The 24,176-nt window shown below is 39.5% G+C and overlaps 1 long non-coding RNA gene across 9 annotated transcripts; it reads right to left on the reverse strand.

The window, feature by feature from the left end:
* Positions 1-860: 860 nt before the first annotated feature.
* On the reverse strand, positions 861-10,546 carry LOC120522209. 9 transcript variants are annotated; one of them, XR_005632319.1, is made up of 6 exons: positions 9,563-9,743; positions 5,867-5,989; positions 5,509-5,776; positions 4,612-4,668; positions 3,364-3,556; positions 861-1,003 (listed from the first exon to the last, which is right to left on the reverse strand). It is a non-coding gene; the product is annotated as an uncharacterized LOC120522209 (long non-coding RNA). The 9 variants fall into 9 exon arrangements; XR_005632316.1 differs by having other exon boundaries at positions 4,593-4,668; XR_005632326.1 differs by having other exon boundaries at positions 5,624-5,776; positions 9,563-9,742.
* Between the last annotated feature and the right edge of the window lie 13,630 nt (positions 10,547-24,176).

Below are 24,176 nucleotides of genomic sequence, written 5' to 3' on the forward strand. Positions count from 1 at the left end.
CAAAACTGATTCATTGTACAACTAATACCCGTCATTATCACAGTGCCATCTATTGGCAGCTCCAGGTATCAACATGTACAGCACACTAAGATCTTTAACAATTCAACACACACGACATTAGGATTTCATTAGAGCTACCAAAAATAGTCAACTTGAGAAAATGTGAACAGCCATTAAAGAAACAGCAAGTGTGAGAATGAACCAGTAAACCTGGAAGAGAAAGGAACATCTTAAAAACTGTGACAGCAAACACGGCTGCCATGTCCTCATCTGCAGACTGCAGAGAAAAACAAATCTTTGTTCACTTTGTAACCATTGATGGAAAAGAAGGAACCCACAAGACCTCAGCAAATGTGTGATGTGAACTGCCAGTGTGTGGCGCTAAAGCACTGCAGGTCATGCACTGTCTGTCTGTCCAGTGGGTACACGTGTCCTTCTGATTGGTGACATTATCAGTATATTCAGTGACACTTCACACACATCTAACATGAGCCCCTCTGGGCCACAGTCTGAGCCACAATGAAGTGTCAAGCCAGCAGTTCTTACTGTCCTGGTCATCTGGTGGGACATGACAAGTGACTGTCACTAGCTGTGTAACTGTGTGGTCAGTTCAAGTGACCCCTGACATGTAGCCAGTGCCTCTCTGTGAATATGAAGAAGCGGAGCAGTGCAGCAGAACCTCCCTGAGGGTGAGAGGCACACAAGCTGAGGGCGTCTTTGATCTGATTGTGGTGACCTTGTGCTGGCCGGAGCTCTAACATGGCGTCTGCTTTTCGTCTTCTTTGTCTTTTGCTCCTGTGTGTTTTCATTCTCAGCTCACTAACCTCAGTCCAGTTCAGATGTCACTTTTTCACTTACCTGCTGCCACAATTGTCCTCAGTTTTCTTCTGTCAGCCGTCGTAAAGTCAGATCTTCACAGCTCAAACTCTAAGATCGCACTGCTGTGCCGTCTTTGTTCTCTCTGACTTTAACATGGCAGCCATCCAGAGGAATATGCCTGACTCTTAAAGAGACAGAAGATGACAGAAATAATGAAAAGCAAAGCAATAACTTAAATAAATGGAATGTGCAACTTCTGATAATCAACTCCAAACCTTTGATCGACTCAGAAGCACAAATCCACTGACAGATACGACCCGCCATGTGACAGTAGGATATGCCATACAATACAATAGAATACAATTTATTTATGTATTTTGCAGCGATATCTGAGTCTATTGAGACAGCGGGAATCACAGAAGTCTACATTGACTCTCTTTCTACCAGAAACTGAAGCGCCATCCCAGACCACATCGTTGCACCGACCACTGACACGGGTGATATTGTCATACGTAAGAGACGTTTTAAAATCCGTCTCTCAGAGACACCGGAAAAATACGGAAATGCTAATTCGGAAAATGACACAAAACCCGTCCACAACGTCCTGGAATGAAAGAGGGGAATTTTTATATAAAGACACACCTGTTATTGGCACAAATATGGCTGATCTGATCAAGTTCGTAACGCAAACACGAACATTAAACAAGAATGGAAAACCAAAAGGTTGGCATTTATTCTTTAACGCTATGGCCGAAATTAACGTGCCCGGGTCCATTTTTCCGAACATGGGCGTTCGAGTTTTATTTCAAGAGATTAAAAATAATACAAAGCCGATTGAAACAGCCAGTAAACATCTTCGCCGCCTGTATCACGTGATTTTCCAACCATGCTGGACTGGGCCACTGGCTCTGCAGCTGAAACACCGAGGGTATCGAGACAGATGAGAAAACGGCCAGTCTTTAGAAAGACAGTCAACTATTTAAAAAACACACATGGCTCACAGTGCGAATAAAAGTGTTTTAAAAATAAATGTAGAAAAATAATAGTGTTTTAATATGGCTGTTTATTATTGTGTATTATGACTATTATTAGTATTTTCATTTAGATCATTTCATTTGTTTGATTGTATCATGACTCTGTTAACTCTGTGGAAATACTTTTATAACATGTGTTATTACTGTGTGAACATTTTAAAAAATAATAAATAAATAAATAAAATATATAAATACAGACCCTTTAATTTTTATCTGTCTGATTATTGGATTATTCGTTATAATAACCACAGACACATTTATGTTGGTTAATAGCTCATTTATTTATTTATTTTCAACCAAAGGGAATACACATAGTAGTAGTTTTTTTCTGCATATAATATTTTACATATAATATTCAGCAAAAGCAAACACATGACTGACTTATTTCTGATTTCTTGGTAAACATGTCCAGTTTCATATTTTCAGTTTGTCTCCTTTTTATTTGATGATAATATCTTAACAACCATCTGGTCATTTAGATGAACATCTCCTGAGTCCAACTCCAATATCTGCTTCATGGTAAGTCCTTTGCTTTTTTGATTCAAATAGTAAACACAATGGTGACCACAGCTTGTGGATAAAAACTCCTGTAACTGAATGCGGTTATAAGTGATGCAGTTAGCATTAAGCTTCTAAAATTTCATAATAACTTTGGGAAATATTTCAGAATCGGGGGAATTCCATAAGAGTCAAAAAATTCAGCTTTTCGGTGATCTGCAAGGTACTGTAAATGGCAATCCAGTGCTTTCCGGGTTTATCATGGGGGTCTGTGTTTACGATCATAAACAGAGGTCTGACAGCCAACTTCTCCTTGGACAGTTGATCTGAAGGGAATACATCCAGAAAATGGCTGCGTGTCACTGGCCCCGATGCAAGGGTGGTCCTGAGCTGCTCGGTGTCCAGAGGCCGCATGTCTGAACATGTCATGGCTTAACTGCCAGCACATGTTCATTTCAATGATGTTGTCACAAACCGCACACACAATCATATTCAGTGTATCTTGCAGCGGTTCAGCAAATCTTATTTCAGCCCTGAGGTTGCCTGTTTTGATGAGTGAATCGTGTCCTGGTGATTCCATATCAGTGCTTAGGTTGAATGCAAAATGTGAATCCCCTCTAGCAAACTCTTCACAATCGACTAACAGGGCCTTACCTTTCATCCTCTTGTCTGTGGTTTCCACCAGTTGAAAATATTCTCTGACACAGTGACCATTAGTAAAATCAGGCCACAGAGGCTGCTGGGTATCTGCTCTCCATCCAGGTAAAGAGCCATGAAGTTGATATTGTTATGTTTAAAATTAAAGGGCTTGTGTGTGAAGTTACCACTGAAGGCCACGTTGTCAACAAATCCCAAAACAACCACTTCTGTCAGCTGTCCCAGAAACAGGTTTTCCTGGTTGCAGACATGACTCCCAGTAGTTATGCTGAATAAGCAGTAAAGGTGTGTCACTATTATACATCATAAGGTTTTTGAGAGGTGTATACCCCCCCCCGGCATTTCCGGTACCCACCTGCTGCCAACTTGGTTATTGGACGGGGTGTTCCCCCGACTCTCTTAGGTGTCTCTGCCCCGTTGTCTTGGGCGCGATGTTTGACCAGCATCGGTCCTTTTGTCAGTCATGCATAAGGAAAATGGGTTGGCCGATCTTGGTCCTAAAAATGGGGGCTGATCATCTTTGTGATCTGAGACGGACCTTCGGGACCCTGTAAGGTGTCAAAAAGGTAAGTCAGCAATGGCATGGAGCAGACATCCTGGTCCTATCTGCGTGCAGCGCCCGGGGTGTGTACAGAGAGTACAGAGAGTGTGGGTGACAGACCCGGTGAGAGGATGTACCAGAAAACTTTAGAGAAAATCTATTACACACCCGAGGAACCTGGCAGCGCATCCCAAACACACCCAGGGCATGCCGTTACCTTGCCCACCATGTAAAACCATGCCCTTTATAAAGCAAGGCATATTTCAGATACCAAAGTGACTTAAAAACAACAAGTTTTATTGAAGCAAAATTCCAAACATAGCAAAATAAGATGTGGTCTTCACTTTGAGTTACAAATTGTTTGCTATACATTAAAAGTGTTTAAAGTATGAATAAAAGCAGGAGAAACAGCAGTAAAATATTCACACAAGCTTATTTGTATACAGATTAGCAATTCACTTGAAAAGAAAACAAAACACAAGAAAATGTATAAATATACGAGTGCGCAAATGAAAATGCAAACCAGGTCCAAACCCATCAGTGAGTCGGTAATACACCTAAAATAAAATGTTTAAGCCAGCATATACTTTATATATTGGTATTTCACTACATTATGTCAACCTATTTTCTCTGTTTAGAACAGAGCCGACCACATAACGCTGGTCTTCACAGGCTGAATCAGTTGTGCGTATCCATCACTGAGTGTCTCTCTCTGCTCATATTCAGCTATAATATCATCCACATCATTCTTGATAGCTTTACGAAAACAATGGAGATTGTACATTTTTAACAAAGCAGCACACAGGACACAAGTCTATCTCTTCTAGCCCTTTGGAGCATCAATAAACTGTTTATATTCAATAAATGGTTTAGAGAACCAAATACTACAAATGTGTCCATCTGGTATCCATTTGTTCTCTTGACATTCAGCACATTTTTCCCCTAAATGTTCAACAGAGCTAAACACATAAGCCCAGACGACTGAGCGACCAATTGTGGTCATAATGAATCTTTTTCTAGCAGATATAAAATAAGGAGAAGACCTTCTATAGGTTGTATTACGTGTCACGCTGGCAGGGATCTGGTTTTCCTTGTTCTAGTTGCTGAGTCTCAGTTCATCTGACAACAAAAACAAAATACAAACAGCCGACAGAAAATACGACACAAACAGGTCTTGTTTAGCATGGATAATGCAGTTTGTTTAGGTTTCTGTAAATCGATTTTGGCTTTAAAAAATAACTGTAATGGTGATTAGAGACAAGTTCAAAAGCTGCTCTCCGAATCTTGGGTTTTGTTGCACGGTGCATCTTTTGTATAAGCTGAAAAGTGTTTACTTCAGCAACAAACTGCTTCAGACAGTTGAGAATATGAATTTTAGTCAGTTTCACAATTCTTAATCCACACAAGGGTTTAAACATAGAAAACACCGTTTGTGTTAATCTTTAAAAACTGATCTGTTGACAGATGCTGGAAACACAAGGGTGCATCTCCTCAGAATCAGATTCTAGTAAAAGACAAGTGTGCCCATCCTGAGACTCGTCACCCAAACGGCATGCTAAACAAGACCCCGTTAATACGTCTCTTACACAGCTACTGACCACGTGAGCTACAACAGACTTCACACAACGCTTCATTAAAATCAATCCGGCTCTGTGAATGCGATGGCTGACAAGTGTTTGGAGAATTACACACAGGTCTTGAGACTTCAGATTTGATGTTGAACAAGCTTTTACAATGTGTTTAAAGACCTCACCGGCCATCTTAAAGTCAGTCTATAATGGGGAAAAAAAGAAAAGTTATATTCCCACACGAAACATATACATATTCCTGACGGGGTATCAGCACAACATAGGATTCTGGACGTTATTTCAGAAGCCAACTGGACGGCTTTCTTAACAGAATCGTCATTACTGTTGGAGCAGATATAAGCCACACGTCTTAAAAGACACAAAAACGTACCACGTGTCATTACAGGAATGGTATTCCCTATTGATCTGTAGATACATCTAGTTACACGTGAAATAGCTGTTAGGGTTGTTAAATTCGCCCTTCTGTCCGAAAAAAAGAAACACACCTCTAAGGCAGGCATTCTCTCAGTAAGCCTTTCAATGTCACAAATTAAATCTTTAACATCTGGTTTTAAAGCATCTTTCTTTTTATCGATAAGAACTTTCAAAGTTGCTGAAAGCTCTTCTTTTGTATAATCCTTGGGCTCCCCACATGCAATCTGTCAAGTTAAAATAAAATAAAATCAGAACCTATTTTGTACCGCCATTCAAATAGACTGAACAGAAATGTTCTTAAAGTCCAGACTCACCATGTCCAAGGTCGTGCCGTCTAGGCCAGGTGTGTCCGTCTTTTTCTTGTCAAAAGTCGTGCTGCATCCAGCTGGTGCTTCGGTCTTTTTCACGGACTGGTGAGTTTCTCTTTTTGGCACCTCCTTTAAAGAATAAAGTAAAATAGGTGTGAAAGTCAAGAAAAGGCAATACAGCTGTGAAAGCCAAGAAAAAAAACATGTCTGAAAGCCAAGAACATTTATAAAAGGCATCCATTCAAAATGACCTGATTAGACTTCTCTGCTTCACCTCCACATCCTACAGACTGGTATTCTACTAAAATGATGACATCGGCCTCTGCTTTATTTTGGTTTTATTGTTGTAGAATCCATGACTTGCTTCTTAAAAGAAAACAGATGGTGTGAGTGTGTAGATAGATAGATAGATAGATAGATAGATAGATAGATAGATAGATAGATAGATAGATAGATAGATAGATAGATAGATAGATAGATAGATAGATAGATAGATAGATAGATAGATAGATAGATAGATACTTTATTAATCCCCAGCAAGAACTCTTGACTGGCCAAGCACATGGCCAAGCAACACAGGGACACGGGTAAGCGTAGCTGGTTAAAACCTTGCAAAGTGATGGGCTCAGCCAACCTACTTCAGCTCGGTCAAAAGAACTGTTAGCTGCTAAACAAGCGTCGGTGTCTCCTTCTGACCTTAACAGCAGTGGACAATGCCAGCCTGCTAGGTCTCGGTCATAAGGAGATGACCACCAGCGCTTACCACAACATACCCAATTCTTATTATTCACGAGGCCCGAGGCTTTCGGTCCCATCACATGTCTTTAAATATTCTTTTTTTACAAAAATGTGAGCATCTATTAGATGTTTCTATAAAGGTGCTATACATGCATGAGAGTGGGTGGAAATACTTGACAACGGGTCCTACGCCGACAGATAATAAAGTGATTTTTCTTCTATTACACAGCGAACATTATTATGGAATTTTAGATGCGAAGAAATTTATCGGGGCTAATTATTTTTGTGAAATGCGTCATGCCGCATATTCTGACAAAGATCGCCATGTTTGTGCCAATACTTGCAGGGCCTGCCTCGATGCTTCTTGCATTGAAGTAACAGGCTGTTTAATTAGATGTCCGATATGAAAATCATCTGTCAATCAAACGACAGCCTCGGTAAACACCAAAATAAACAAACATGCGAGTCGAAAGAAAACTGCGCTTGTTGTCAGTGCTACACGGCCCTTACTCATGTTTGCAAACTGAACTTATGCTCACATTGCAAAGAAACAATCATGAGCTGCGACAGTCACTTATGTTATATGCAACCATTGTTAAAGAGCCCGGTATCAAAAAAATATATATTTTATGATTTTGAATGTCGGCAAGACACTGGTGTACACGAACCGAATTACATATACGCTTTACACATGGACGGAACCATAAGCTGGGAGTTTGCCGGAAACGATTGTGTTGAAAGATTAATCTCTACGTTTATAGATAAAAAGTTTAAGAATTACACTTTTATTGCACACAATGCAAAATCCTTTGACAGTTATTTTGTAATTAGTCAATTAATAAAAGAAAAAATGAAAATGGATTTGTTAACGATTGGTGGAAAAATCATGTCGATATCAGTGAAAGGTTCAAACATCAGATTCATAGACTCTTTGAACTTTCTAGCATCAAAATTGTGTAAATTACTGCAGGCTTTGGGTTTTAAAGGGGCAAAAGGATACTTTCCTCATTTTTTTAACACAGCTGAAGAACTAAATTATGTCAGACCTAGACCTGCTGTAGAATTTTATGCTGTAGAAAATATGATGCCAGACAAGAAGATTTTCTTTTATGATATTCTAATCACAAGAATGACGTATTTGATTTTCAAAGGAATTAAAAATGTACTTTAGCTTAGATGTAGAGATTCTAAGGTCAGCTTGTATCTTGTTCAGGCAAGAGGTTATGGAGATCACCAAAACGACACGTCTGTATTTAGACGAGCAGTTCAGGTCAAATACAAAATATTATCTATTGATCCTTTTCAATATGTTACTTTAGCGAGCGTTTGTATGGCAATGTTTAGACTTACATTTTTGCGTGAGCAAACCATAGCTTTGTATTACAAGACAGAATCACAGAAAACAAAAGAGATACTCTACTCCATCAAACCAGTGGCTCATGTATATAGAAGCCGAAGATAAAATAGATATTAGACACGCAATATAACCCGGAGGTGAATTGCGTATTGGAAAATATTATCTAGACGGATATGCAGAAAATAATGGTATAAAGATGGCTTTTGAATTTAACGGATGCTTTTACTATGGTTGTAATATTTGTTACAGTGAAAAATCATGGAATAGTGTTACAAACACGACATTCGGTTCGCTTTATTCAAGAACTATGGACAAAATTAACTACTTAAAAATGCAGGGGTTTCAGGTGCATCAAATCTGGGAACATAATTGGCGGCGTCTGGTTCGTGAAAACATCCGCGTGCAGAATTTCCTGAAAACCGCCTGTCTACCTGAGGCTTTGAACCCCAGGGAATCTCTCTTTGGCGGTCAAACAAATGCAGCACGTTTAGATTACAAGGTGTGCGCTCGTGAAAAAATCCATTACTATGATTTTACGAGTTTATATCCTTATGTGAATAAAACCAAAAGATATCCAATCGGTCATCCAAAAATTATTTATAAGGATTTTGAACCATTAGAAACGTATTTCGGATTAGCCTGGGTGAGGGTGTATCCACCCAGAAATCTTCTATTCCCTGTTTTGCCATTGAAAATAAATAAAAAATTATACTTTACACTTTGCCACACTTGTGCTGTAACACAGCAGCAGACGCAGTGTATGCACTCTCATGAGGAAAGAGAGTTTACCGAGCAGGGATACAAAATTGAAAGCATATATGAGATATGGCATTTTGAACAAAGCTCTATCGAACTTTTTTCAGAGTATATTAATGCCCATTTAAAAGCCAAGTCGGAATCTTCGGGTTATCCTGAGAGCTGTCTAAACACAGAACAGCGTACACAGTATGTATCCATGTTTTATGAAAAGGAAGGTGTACAATTAAGCAAGCACATATTTAAAAAATCCGACCAGAAGACAAATTGCAAAACATTTTTTAAATTCCTTATGGGGTAAGCTTGCACAAAGACCTAATTTGGCATTCACAAAGTATGTTCATCATAGAAATCTGAGTGTAATCTATATTGTTCAGAATCTTTTTTGCCAGGGAAAACAAAGCCGCACTATAGCCTTAAATGCAAAATACATTGTTTTGTTTAAGAATCCGAGAGACGGACAACAGATCTCAATATTGGCCCGTCAGATGTACCCCACAAGGTGGCGCTACTTTCTCGAGGCTTATGAGGATGCCACTAAGTCAGCCTTTGGCTTTCTACTGATGATTTAAATACTAACGTCTAGAGCATCCATATACCCATCGCAGCGCCCAGTGGCTTACGTGTCTGAAAAGCCCAAGGATAAAAAATGTGATTGTAGTGGCCCCGGTGTCATTTTGTAAAAGACGTCACCCTGATCAACATGTCCTCCAGGATTAAATTAAATTTACTCGTGCGATTGATTATAAAGGCAAAACTAAAACAGAGAAAGTCCATTTTGTGTGCAGGTTCTGACGATTTAATTCTGGCTATTTGTGAAACTGCACTCAATACAATTAAGGGTATCTTACCTTTCAATTCCAGACAGATTCGCATTCTTAAAAAGAAGCGTGTTAGCAGAAACTAATGCTACAGCAGTTCTGGCGTGTAAAATAATAATACAAGACCGAATATATATATATATATATATAATCCTGGAGGAATGAAACACACACGGGAAGCGTTCAGTCTCAGGCAATACAAAAAAAAAAAAAAAAAGAAACTTTATTAACAATCTTAGCTCACGACTGCCACCCTTTGGTCAACACCCAAAAAGTCATTTACATATATTTATACAAAGTCTACAAATGAGAGCATATTTACATTCATGTCAACACCCCCACTTGCTCTCATATCGTTACCATCATCAAAAAGAAAAATTAACTTCTGTTCACATCAAGTACAATCTTCTGTGTACCTTTAATCTCCAAACATAAATGAGGCAAATTTAATCAACTTTAATCAAATTTAATCGCAGGCTTTGTCATTACAGCTGCCACCATTTGTTCTGTTGGCTTAGTAAAGTACTGAGACAGTTTACTAACAATAAAACTGAGATCAGGTCTTGTACATGTAGTGAGGTAGATAAGGCTGCCTACAGCCTCTCTGTATTTCCTGACATCCTGCATCATTTCTGCATCACCAGTGTAGCTCAACTTTTGTTCACAGGGTGTCATTCTTGGCTTACAGTGTTGCATATCAAATATTTCCAGGATTTTTTTCCACATACCTCTTTTGTGACATTTTCACACATCCATTGTCTTGCTCAAAATCAATACCAAGAAAATGTTTCAGCTTACCCATGTCTTTCATTTTAAATTTTTCAGTGAGCATTTCCTTTACTACATTCAGTGCGTTTTCATCACTGGCAGCAATAATCAAGTCATCCACCCACACAATCATGATCACTTTCTCAATTCCTGTTTCCTTTGTATAAACACAATGATCAGCCGGTTCTGCACAAACCCGTTATCAGTCAGACACTAATGCAACATTTTGTTCCAATTTCTGCCCGATTGCTTTAGTCCATACAATGACTTTTCAATTTATACACCAGTTTCTTATTTGTGCCACATTTGACCTCATAACCCTCTGGCTGTTCAATGTAGATTTCACAATCTATTGGTGCATGTAAATAAGCAGTTTTTACATCCATCTGATGTAAGATTAGGTTTTCCTGTTCTGCTTTCTGCATTAGCACTCTGATGCTGGTTATATTGACAGTAGGAGAGAACGTCTCCTCGTAGTCAATTCCCATTTTTTGACTATATCCCTTAGCCACAAATCGTGCTTTGAATTTGTCAGACCCATCGACGTCTTTCTTAACTGTATACAGTACACCCATCTACCCCCCACTGCTTTCTTACCCTCAGGTAACCTGGTTAGGGTAAATGCGTCATTATCTTTCAGGGATTGCATTTCTTCATCCATTGCATTACACCACTCCTTTGAGTTTGGTGAATGAACAGCTTCCCTGAATGAGAGGGTACATTACACATCACTCTGTAGCAGAAATCAATGTTAGACAGAACTTGGTCATCACTCTCTTCTCCCAATACATAATCATTTAAATAAGCAGGTCTCTTTCTTACTCGGGAGGGGTATTGCTTGGACTCACTAACAGTATCATCTGCCTGTGTTTGGTCTGTTGCCTCAGGACTATCTTCTGGAACCCAGAACTCACACCAGTGTTTTGCCTGGTCTTGCTAACTCTGTTCGACATTTCCAAATCATCAATGTCAGTCTGAGTTTCCCGCTCTATAATAATCTTAGTCACGAATTTTACTAACCCGTGCTTCTGCACCTTCCCATTTTCAGGATAGTAAACCATGTAAGCCGGACTATTTTTGTCGTACCCAACAAAGATTCCCTTCTCACATTTTAATCAAGCTTTCTCTTGTCCTGTTTATAGGCATAACACGCTGACCCAAACTTTTGCATCCTAGAGAGGTCAGGGCGCCTTCCTGTCAGCATAAAGTAAGGTCTTTGTTCAGTACACCTGTTGAAACATCTGTTTCTTATTACAGCTGCCGTCTGTACTGCATATGTCCACAGATCTTTTGGTAATTCACTCTCTATCAGCATACACCTTGCCATGTCAAACAATGTCCGCCAATTTCTCTCAGCAGTACCATTCTGATGGGGCGAGTATGGAGCTGAGGTCTCATGTCTAATCCTATTTTTGCTGAGTAGTGCCTGGTAATTCTTCCCTGTGAATTCTGTGCCGTTGTCTGATCTAAGGCATTTAATGTGCCCATATGGGGCAGTATCAGCAAGAAATTTTTCTGTTGCAGATGTTGTGTCACTCTTATTTCTTAAAAAGTACACAAAAATCGTGCTGGAAAAATCGTCAGTGAACGACAATGCAAATCTGTGCCCATCTTTAGACTCTGGGTCTATTGGTCCAGCAAGATCGGTGTGCACCAACTCAAGAGCTGTTTTGGCTCTTACATCTGGCTCTCTGTTACGTGTCTGGACAAATTTTCCCTGGATACACACCTCACAGTCCAGTACTGATTTGTCTGGTTTACCTTTGATTGTCATACCATTAACAACTCCCTAATTTCTAAATGTCATCATAATTACAATGCCCAAAATATCATGCCATGTCTGCATGTCATGACAGCTCTTACATTGATCATTACATTTATCATTTACTGTTTGTAAATAGTATAGTCTGTTATGCTCATGAATGTGGAATTTTGCACTGTCTCTGTGTTGGAGGATGTCTTTTCCTTGCTTAAAGATAATAGGTGCTCCGTTGGAAGTAGCTGCTTTCACAGAAAAGATATCCTGCGGATAGGAGGGGATGTACAACGCCTGTCTCAACGTCGTGGTGTGGCGCTGTTCTCTGCTGTCCATCAAACAGATCTCTGCATCACCTCTGCGCTCCGCGAATCCATGGCACCTCGTGCCATCGGCCAGCTGTACACAGTGCGTCTCGGCTTGGAAACTATCGTCGAACGTCTTAAACTTTGTTATATCTGTGACGATATGTGAGGCTGCCCCGGTATCGACCATCAGACCAGTCATATTCATGTCGTGTCTTGGTTGGACTCCCGCGCTTCTGTCGCTCATTTGGAATGCATATTCCTTGCTGCTCATCTCCTCTGAAACTTGTCTCGCGTTGTCGCGTCGCTGTTGCCGTCTGCAGTTTGCATCTCGGTGTGTGGAGCGTTGACATGCTTTTGCCTTGTGTCCTTTTAGACCACATCTGAAACACACTATATTCATACTCTCGGTTCCCCGGTCACTCGTACTCACCGAAGCAGGTTTCGCACTTGGTTGTATTCGCTTTCATCACGTTGTCGTCGGACGTTGTGGCGCACATCTTTTCAGTGTCTTCATAACTCCGTAATTTAGTTTTAAATTCCGCAAAAGGAATTTTCACTTTACTTTGCATAATATGGATTGCGAATGGTTTGAATGATTCTGGCAGTCCCTTTAAAACCATTGCTACTAATAATCCATCGCTCAATGTTTCGCCTGCATTTCTTAATGCCGTGATGGCCGTCTCCGCACGTATGACATACTCAGTCACACTTTCGCTACTTAACTTTCGGAGCGAGGTCAGTTCTGTGTACAGGCTAATTACACGTGGCTTTCCTTTACCTGCATAATAGTCTCTCAGAATCTTTAACGCTTTTCGTCTATCGTCCGCTGCTTCTCGCATCACCAGCGATAAACTCTTATCATCGAGGAACTGGATTAATTCAGCATATGCCTCCGCATTTTTCTCCTCAGCCTCGTCTTCGTCGTCTGTGGGCTCTTTTAAAATTGTATCTTTTAGACCTTGCAACTGAAGATGGCCCAAAAATTTTGTCTCCCACAGCTCATAGTTATTTTCATCTCCATCAAAAATTAGCCGAGACCATCGACTACCTGACTCGGCGACCCGTCTACTCATGGTTCTAGTATATCACACATACTCTCACCGGACATGCGGTACATTGCGATGTTCCTTTCGGCGAGTAAAAGAAACACTCTGGGCCCATAACCTGTTAGCAGAAACTAATGCCACAGCAGTTCTGGCGTGTAAAGTAATAATACTAGACCGAATATATATATAATCCTGGAGGAATGAAACACACACGGGAAGCGTTCAGTCTCAGGCTAGTGATGGGCCGCTCGATACTCAGGTTTCGACACTGTGTCGAGCTATCAAAGCACTGGAGATCGATGCACCGCTTCGAGGCTTGCTTCAAATGCGGCTGTCACGTGATTTTGAGCACGCTAGCGTAATGACGTCATTGATATCTGGGCAGTCAGCAGTCGATTTGGTCAGTAACTAATCTGCTGAAGTGCTTTGGCTCAAAGCGTAAAAGCGGTTGTCTGTGCTATATTGATAAAATACGCTAACCCGAGTTCAAATCCTAGTTGGTGCTCGCATATGTTGAAATAAGGATTTTGTATAAAACAGTTAAGTAGTACTTGTTTGAAAGTTAACAAATATATTTTGGAGACATTATGAATGATTTACATGGAGCACCTTTTTCCTCGGTGTGGAATTGTGTCCACCAAGAATCTGTAAAAAATCGATGAGCATATTTTGCGTAAGGTAGCACGTATTATAACAATCCAGAATCTATTCTACCCCATGTCGATCATATCACAGAGGCTAAGAAATGCTTCACTAAAGCCGACGTGGTCATTACACCAGTATATGCGCAAGACATTCCTCATTAAACGTTTTTACTATTCAGTGATTCCCAGATCTGTTGCTGATTTGTATTATTGATTTCCAAAAAGCAATGTGAGTAAATGTGTGTTCTGCATAACTAATCAAATAAGTAATCTTCCGAAGTGCAGCACAACAGAGTAAATAATTGACGTAAATAGAATTACTGAAAGACTAAGTTTTTGCCGTTTCTGTATTCTTAAACCATCTTCCAGTTACACAATCCCCCGCAGTCAATGTCACATTCAATGTTCCCTGCTCCTTAACCTGTCTTGTTACCCAAAGCATCAACACTAAGTTTCATTCAAGGCTTTACCGTCCTTCCTTTCATAGACATAAAATAAAACACATTTCCTCTGCATGTCCAGTAATAATAGTAAACTTGCAAGAACGAGAAAAAGCACAAGATGGGAATATTTATGACAAGAGCCTGGGCATCAGGATGAGAATGTTCCTTGTCACCCATTACGTGAGCTCGTCTGCCATCCCTCGGTTACACTGGCACACGTTACACTCGGGGGCAAATGCAATGGAGAATACCGACAATGTACACCTTCAGAAGTGGAATAAATCGACTGTATAAGTAGAACATTTCAGATAAACGATGAATTTTGTTAATCATAAACAATGCAACATAACTATTATATGTGTTGTTACTTTTTATTTATACTCACCAAACATTACATATCTACGAAATGAACATGGGTAATATGTTTATAATCATTCTCACTAAAATACACTGTCAAAATATATTAATGAGCAAACTGAGACACATTGGCCTTTAGGAAATATAAAAAAGCGTGTGCGCTGTCATTTAGGACAGAATGCATTGTTAATGTGACGCACTCTCTACCGACACAATGTCACGAAAAAAAAGAAACAGCGCAGTCCATGCAAACTCAAATCCTCCTTGATGTTTGACCTTATGATTAATTGTCAATATCAAATCAATAAAGTCATTTTAAGAAAATGATGTCTGCTATAGTCAGTTTAATCAACGCTCCTTTTAAAAAGTTTCCTTATACAGAATATAAAACAGAATCTCAATGATACGGGACTCGCGAGTATAGTAACGAATAATATGTGACACTGAGAAATTATAATTCCTAATAACGGGAACAAGTAAAAACTACAACTTCCTAAAACGGACACTGTAAATGTAGGCATTTCAATAAATAATTTAGGAGACTTGTGTGTGCATTTCAATATCGATTTAAGAACTACGTAGGCCACTGTTGTACTATAAACGGTAGCTCAAGCAGCACTTAACAGTAAATAGTCTAATAGGGCAATGACTGACTGAAACGAAGATGCTGCGCCGCAACAATTAAGGTTCACACTGCCGTTCTGCATGTTTAGAAGGCACTGGTTGGCTGAAACTGTTTACAGCGAATTGTCCCAAGTTGGAAGTGCCGTATAGCGATCAGAAACGAAAAGACACATTTAGGCATGCTGGACAGTAGTTTGCTTTTCTACAATACAAATTCAGTACGACACCAGGGTCTCCAAACACACAAATATGAAGTTTATTACATTTTACAGTGAAACTCTTTACATACACAATATAATTAGGGGCGTGTGCCACCTGCCCGACTACGGTGGCCCAACCTTCCCTCGATAGCTCGATTCGCTCGCTATCCGTCCAAGCTTGTTAAATGGAGGAATAGAAAAAAACTTTCACAAGAGGAGGATCAGCGACGCGAACCTGAGCGACAACACCACTGAGCCACCTAATCCGGATAATTAACGAGCTCTGCACAACTGAACTACTGTACTACTACTGTACTACTACTGTTCTTACTGCGGCGGATGAAATATGTTGTTTGACATATGCATGTTAAAATGGTTTAATTGATACGAGAGTATCATTGTTGTATTCTCCTAATGAAGACGAAAAAATTATATTTATAGATGTATACTATATGACGACGGTTTTGAACAAAATTAAGTGTTCCATAAAAGGTTGAACGATTTACCTAATCTAATCTATATATATATATATATATATAAAGTTAATATATGACAATATATCTTTGACACTATGTATCAGACAAAGGAAATCACAGCAATATACAAGAACAATAATTAATTCTCAGCAACTACCTGAATTGTAGCTTAACCATATCAACTGAAATGTGTAATGTCAATACGAATTACAAAATATAACTAGAGAGTTAAGTGTCAGATAGAATCTTAAAATATAGAGGTCAATGCCTTTCAGTGTGCTGAGGCTTCACAAAGATTCATTAACCAGTGACCATGTCTGCTCGAAGCCCTGTCATGATCCAATCTCGGTACTACGCATGTCTGAGGCTTCAGTAGCCCCGTCATGATCTCAGTAGTACGCATGTCTGAGGCTTCGGGCCCCATTCAAAGCCCGTCATGACGCAATCTCAGTACTACGCATGTCTGAGGCTTCGGTGCCCCGTCATGATCTCAGTGCTATGCATGTCTGAGGCTTCAGTAGCCCCGTCATGATCTCAGTAGTACGCATGTCTGAGGCTTCGGAGCCCCGTTCAAAGCCCTTCATGACGTAATCTCAGTACTCTGCGCAAAGCTTCGACTCAATATTTATTCATCGAGCTCCCGTTTGAAGTACATATGGCATCAACAGAGTTAAAAAACTCAACAGAATTCCCATTGAAATTAAAGTTTGTAGATGATCAATACATGTTAAATGATCGTGCCCGATAATACGTTGTGGCAAAAAATAAAATTATAAATTATACATCATACAAACGCCGACTTGTTGAATGCATAATGCTGCAAAGAAGAGCTTTAGCAATACGGGTGACGACACATCTCTCACTATAATACTCTCCTAAATATCCATTCTTGGCCTCATGCAACGTTTTCCTGCAACACTTAAGGTATGTCATATAGTATACATCTATATAATTGTTTTCGTCTTCAGTACATACATACATGTATACATTAAAAAAACATACATTATATACCATCCTCCTGAAAATAGTAGTGGTGCAGCGGTAGCGTTACCGTTTCATAATAAAGCATACGTGGGTTCGGGTCACACGTCTACCCCTGTGCATTATGACCCAAAAGAGTCTGATTTTCTTTTTTTTTTTAATTAAACAGCAAATTCCAGCGTGGACCGGAATCGAGCAAGGCGAGAACACTAGTAAAGATATATCAAATGGAAATGTGCATCTTGTTTTATGTCTATAACAAAAAAAATATTTGAGTAACGATTTCAACTGTTTTTGTAGTTGTTGATGGCGGGTTTAGCGGTTTAAATTTTTAAATATTAAATTGATAAGGTGGAATGTGTTCTTAGTTTGAGTGTCAATGTGTTAGTAACTGGGATTGCGCCTTTATTACTGGAAGACTGCTTAGGAATGATACAGACTGGACAACTATATGTTTTAGGAAATGTTTAATTATTGCACTGTGCTGTGACAAAAAAACTTTTTACTGATTACCTGTCCGGACCTTGAAGATGTGTTCACGAGGGAGGGATGCTGCTGTTAAAAGCAAATGCTTTTTCAACAGCAGGTCCAGATGTGTTTATCCCGCTGCTTTTTGTTGCCTCAGCACTCAAGAGGATCTTTAATGCCGACCTTGATATGTGCACTGCTCACATTGGAGTGCCCCGTGTGAGACTGTGTGTCGGTGACTGATCTGCGCCGTGTCTCTCAGCCTCTCTGATGTGCTCCGGATTGACACCTTTGAATGTTTGGTGCAGTAGAGCAAATTCAACCTGATCTACCACAGTGGGTTTGTTATCACCTTATTCCAGCTTTTCTCAACCTTTAAGTATTTGTGACCCGAGTTTTCATAACAGTTTTAATCGCGCCCCCCCTAACATTTTTGAAATGTAGATGCATATTTGATTATACCTACTTAACTTTTATCGACATTTATCTAACTCTATACAGTATTTATTGTTCTATTATCAGAATGTAGTTTAAGTTAATTTGTTTTGGTTCCAAAAGATATTTTCTTTTTTTCACATCTTCGCGCCCCCCTTTTTGTTACTTCGCGCCCCACAGGTTGAGAACCACTGCTTTACTCAATGGAGGGTTTCATGGACGTCAAATGGCAATGAATAGAAATGGATTAATGTAAATACGTGAGCTGCCATCGCAATTAAACATAGCATTTTGATGGCGATTTTGAGTAGGGGCGATTCCCGAACAGATCTCTTATTCGATCCTTCCACAGTATCTCTCAAAATTATTTAGTTCAAATTGGTTATAAAGATTTCAATTCTGGTCATTTTTTTTTATTATTGTTAATTTTGATGAGTCTATAAGTCGGATCGAACGCGGGCTAGCACTATGCTCAGAATTTGAAAAGTAACCACCTTAGTCAGTTGAGCAATTGACGGCATCATTTCTTTGTAGCTAATTCGTTACTTTCGTGCTCCACAAAATATTGTAAAGTATTAATAAATGAAATATTTCAATACTTGATCGAATAATAACAACTGATTTAAGGATTTCACCTTTTCTTTCTCAAATGTGCTTACCTATATCATGGCAAAGTACAGGGATAAACCTTTATTTTCCGACTACTCCATTTTAATTAAGTCAAACCAAAGAAACCATTTAAGGCTATTAAATGTGATCTCAAGAAAAGATGAAGGTTAATTCTAATACTAATAACAGGAGCGATTATGATGATACAGTGCAAAAGTAAATACTAATTGAAAGAGATGGGAATCCATAAGTGAGGCGTCTTATTTTGTTTATCGTATAGTGCATTCTGCTTGTCGGTGTTAGTTATATATATATTTATATTTTTTAGACATCAGACACTAGAAGTTGCTGACGAACCCTTCTCTTCGTTGTCAGTCTGTAGCAGTGAAAAAATAAAAGCAATAAGAGTTATAACAGACGTCATTGAAGTGGATCATGAGTTTGTGTAATGTTAATGAAAATGGCCAGGAGGGGTCACTAGAGAGGTGAGTGTCAAATGCTTCGAAGCTTTGATACGATTTCTGACACAATTGCTTCAAACGTTTTGATGCTTCATGAGGCTTCACTCCGCCCATCACTATCAACAAGCGACATGCTAGAAAAGTTCCTATCAATCAGTAAACACTACCATCTACTGTACGGGCGGAGGGTTTTATATAAACGTTTAAAACAAACTCAGTAATTAGGCTCCGTGCAGGATAGTCATGCTGCCCAGTACTGGTTCCAGCCTTGCACCCTGTGCTATCAGGATCGGCTTCAGTTCCTTGAGATCCTAAAATGGATTATTCCGGATTTGAAATGACAATAATGGTTATGATGAACTTAATGATTAATGTTTGCCTATGTTACAAGATGAGCTCTGGCTCCCTCACAGCCCTAAACTGGATTAGCCAAGTTTGATGATGGATGTTTAGGCTGAAAATGAAATTCAAGTTAATGTTTCTGTCCCATCTCCATTTTCCAGGGTGGGACTACTGCAGACATTCTTTGTTCAGGTTAACTGGACTGGTGTTTGTTGCGTGAAACGTGCGGCCACTCATTCAAGAGACTTCTCAGCTCCCAGAACATAAATACAGTCTAGATTAGAGCCCAATAAAGATGGATCAACCTGTTCATTTAATTCTTCCAAAATAACATCAAGTCTAGTTCTGAAGGTCCCTAAAGTCATATTGTCTGCCACACTACTTGTTCACCTATTCCAAGTATCTATGTTTCCCTGTGTGTGGGAAAACTTCCTAAAGTTTGTATGAAATGCACCTTTCACGAGTCTCCAGCTGTGTTCCCGTGATCTTGCTGAACTCATTTTAACTCAAGGATGTTTGCAGTTCTATGGGGGTTTGGGGAGAGAGACCTGTTTATTGAATACCTTGCAGTGTGGAAGTGCACGAGAACATGGGTGACAGTGACTCTTACACTGTAACAGGTAAAAGATACTGTGGCTTTCATCTGGTCAAAAAGACACATGCCGGACATCAGAGATTTAAAAAAGATATAAATAATAAAATCAAAAATACCAGAGGCAGTTTAAAAATCTAAAATTTAAAAAACAAAACAAAAGGTTCAAATTTTCGAGAAGTTAACAACATAAAAGACCCTCAAAACCAAAACCACAAAGCAGAAGTTTAAAAGGAAGCAGAGACCCTTCCTAACTGCTGGCTGACTAATGGGGGCAGAGAACCGCTTTGAGAGAACCTCAGGTGCTGGAGCCGATGACAACACCTGATGACAATGAACTGATGAGTTTGGAAGTTTGCGAGTTTTTTTTTTGTCTTATTAAGGAGTCAAAGGCAGTTGGGTCAGAAGCCAGGGCCTAATGAAGCCCATTGCAGCAGTCCTTTTGTGATTTTGGGCCATTTAAAAAAACAAAAACATGTTGCTGTTGTTGATGAGGGGAATCACCTGAAAACTTCATGACAGAACTAACAGACAGGAGAAATACAAGGAACACACAATGGACACTAAAAAGAAACAAATTAACCACAAAAATAAACTACAAAGACAGGAGAAGAAACAAAAATGTCAAGAGCAACAGCTGGACGTAAAACATCAACTTATGTCATTTAATTTGGTCTCATGGAGTCATAGCGAGTGTCAAGATCCAGGCTTGAAAGAATACCCAGGATATCCATCTCTCTCCTAGGCTAAGGGGTGAGAGATGTGGAGGTCATGGTGACCTTGGGGACATTAATGCCCACCATGCAGTTCCAGTCCCGTGGTCCGAGCACCTGGTGTGGAGAGTTTAACAGGTATGGTAACCGGCCGTTGTCTCAGAGATCTGTGAAACTCCTAAGGTGACACCCTGTCACCTCAACTTCTAAAACCAGAAAAATAAAACACTCTAGACCCAATTAATATTAAAAGAGCTTAACTTATTTATTAACACAACTTAACAGAACACAAAAATAAAAGACTAAATGCTTAAAATAAGTCATAATAAAAATATTAAAATAATTCAGCAGCGATGACACACATTCAAACCCTCCTATCTATCTTCAAGATGGTCTCCGTCATTTTACAAAACTAATACTGTTTGGATCAGAAATGTCGGCTCAAAGTTGTTCAGATCCTCTGGCTGTGAATTCACGGCTGTCCCACCATGGACGGACCCTCCTCAGATGAAATAAACTAACTTGGAAAGGGACAACCCTATACACAGCATTCAAATATACCTTTCTTTGCATTAATGAGTTCATGTTTCCTTATTCCTAATTTTATATTATCTTCCATGTATCATAAATTTTACACTTAAGATTATTTCAACACATTATTATTAGTAAATACTCAATGATTTCAAATGTCACAGTTCAAGAGATCAAATTACTTTGATGGACTTGACAGATGATTAAAAATTTTAAAAACGGTATTTGATTAAAGGGTCCCAACTCAGTTCTTAAGCCAAGCTGTCACTAGTGGACCAGGGTGGGCTGGTTTCTTGACACTATCTATCTATTGTGTCCTGATGGGGGTCTCCAGCAGCCCAAACCTGACAGAAGCAGACGCCAGGCACACGTTTTGCACATGGCACATGTTTTTATTTAGTGGGGTAACAGTTTCCTTTACTCCCCACCACACCAATAAAGCTCCAAGCACAAGATACAGAGTTCTTTCTTTCTTTCTTTCTTTCTTTCTTTCTTTCTTTCTTTCTTTCTTTCTTTCTTTCTTTCTCAAACCCCATCATAAGTCAATGTAGCACATTAAATACTTTGTGTTAAATGTTTCCCGAGCCAGTTGTTAATCGCTACGTATTTCTTAAACTGATTTCCTCTTGCATTAAGCGGGGGGCATTGGGGCGCAGGCAGCGATTACCACACAAAATACATTTAATTTCATGATATCCCTGCTCCCTGAACCTTTAGATTGCTAAGATAAATACTTGGTATCATTTTCATGATGAAATGCATTAAATCATGTATTAAACATTGTCTGCTGGGTTTACTCGGCGTGCTTCAGTTTTCGAGTCTTGTTCTGCTATATTGACCCTGCTAGTGTATGTGTTGCTCGTATTCACCCTGCGATGTGCTGGCGCCCCGTTCAGGATTTGTTCCTGCCTCACGCACGATGCTTGCTGGGATGGGCGCAACCCTGAATGAATGGCATAATTAAACATGTATAGCGAAGTTTTTTTTTTTTTTTAATTCTGAACACTGAGTGGTCTAAGTTTATAACTAGTTTTAATTTCACAAAGACGTTTATCGGGTGGTGACTGGTTATGTGGAGAAAGAAAAAGGAAAGATAGGAACTGAGGTTTTGGTATACGTCAGATAGACAGCACGCATGCAATAAAGAAAGCCAGCTCAGAAGTTCCGTGTCCATTTTAGGACTTCCTCCTCCCTGCGACGTATCCCCCGTCACCCCTCCTCCCTCCTTCCTTCCACCACCGTCCGCTCTCAGTTCTCCGATGTCCGTTATGGCATTTTCGCTAATGAAGTGACGTAATACTCCAGCTCCCCTTCTTCACAAGTTTATTCACCGAATTATTTGTCAGTTATATTTCACAGTAAGAATTTACAGCACGACTCAAACACGTGAACGAAGGTAAATGATGTTAATTGTTGAGTGTCTTTTAATACTGTGTAAGCATACATATTAACACGTGTGCATTAAAACGTGTGCATTTACAGGGTGATTTCTCAGGCTTAAAAGCTCATCTTTTATTAAAAATTTAAACGCAAACTTTTTTCATTCTGAAGGGAAAAAACCACGTCGAATTTCAGCCGTTAAACGCGAAGATTTCGGTACACCAGATAAATAAGCGCAACATATTATCAGTTGTATTGTATGCTTACAATACATATAGAAATGTGTTCATCGTTAACTCATAGTATGGGATGGTGTTTTTCGACTCAGCTACAGATGCCGATGGAGAGCAGAACTGCTTTGGAAAAATCCGAACGCCTTGGGGCCGATGTGGAAGAAGGCAGCGCAGCGCTTTGATTTAAACGATTCCATGTCTTGGTGGGTTTGCGTAGCTTGTTGTCAGTATCTTTACTCCTGTTTTTAAGGCTTATTGACTGAAAGGGGCGTTCATGAACAAAGTTAGGGCTTTGCTATAAAATACACCCTGCACAAGTCAAGGAAGTTAAAATAAAGGTATATATCATTTCTGTTTTATTTAAACCTTTTAAGTTCCTATGCTGAGCCCCATTTGGCCGTTTTAGTTTTTTTTTTCTTTTATCAGTAATATTTTATCTCCCTAAAGAAAAACAAAACATGCATTTTACTTTCTTGTATCTCTTTAGTAATATTTTAGTGTAAAATGATAGCCAGTATTTAAACCTTTTATATTACTTTATGAAATTATTTTACACAATGTTGAAAAATTAATAAGAAAGCTACATATTTTGGCAGTTGCTGCTTTAATTTTCAATGAAATGAAAAAAGCCCTCCAAGAGAAAACAGTTGGCACTATCTAAAAAGGAGAAACCCTCATTTATAAAGGTTTGCTGCAGATGACTTCACTGAAAATAAATGAATAGTTCCTATGTGTATAATACATATTTATTTATTTGACGTATGCCTTTATCCTAGCATCTTGTAACATTTGAAGTACAATTCGTTACATTACTTTTGTATTTTGCAGCATAGGCAGGTGAAGTGACTTCCTCAGGGTGACACAGTGGTATCAGTACCAGGATTTGAACTGACAAGCTCCGGGTTTGCTGAAATATCACTGAAGAAAGAAAGAAAAAAAACTAAAACGGCCAAATGAGGCTATGCATGCAAACTTCCATCCATCCATTATACAACCCGCTATATCTTAAATACAGGAGCCAAACCCAGCAACACTGGGGGCAAGGCAGGTAGCAAACCCCCGTGCAGGGTGCCAGCTCACCGCAGCGCATACACACCCACACACCAGGGACAATTTAGAATCGCCAACGCACCTAACCTGCATGTCTTTGGACTGTGCGAGGAAACCGGAACACCCGGAGGAAAACCACGCAGACACGGGGAGAACATGCAAACTCCACGCAGGGATGCGTTCGGATTTTTCCAAAGCAGTTCTGCTCTCCATCGGCATCTGTAGCT

Source organism: Polypterus senegalus, chromosome 2 (assembly GCF_016835505.1).
Source record: "Polypterus senegalus isolate Bchr_013 chromosome 2, ASM1683550v1, whole genome shotgun sequence".
Lineage (NCBI taxonomy): Eukaryota > Metazoa > Chordata > Cladistia > Polypteriformes > Polypteridae > Polypterus > Polypterus senegalus.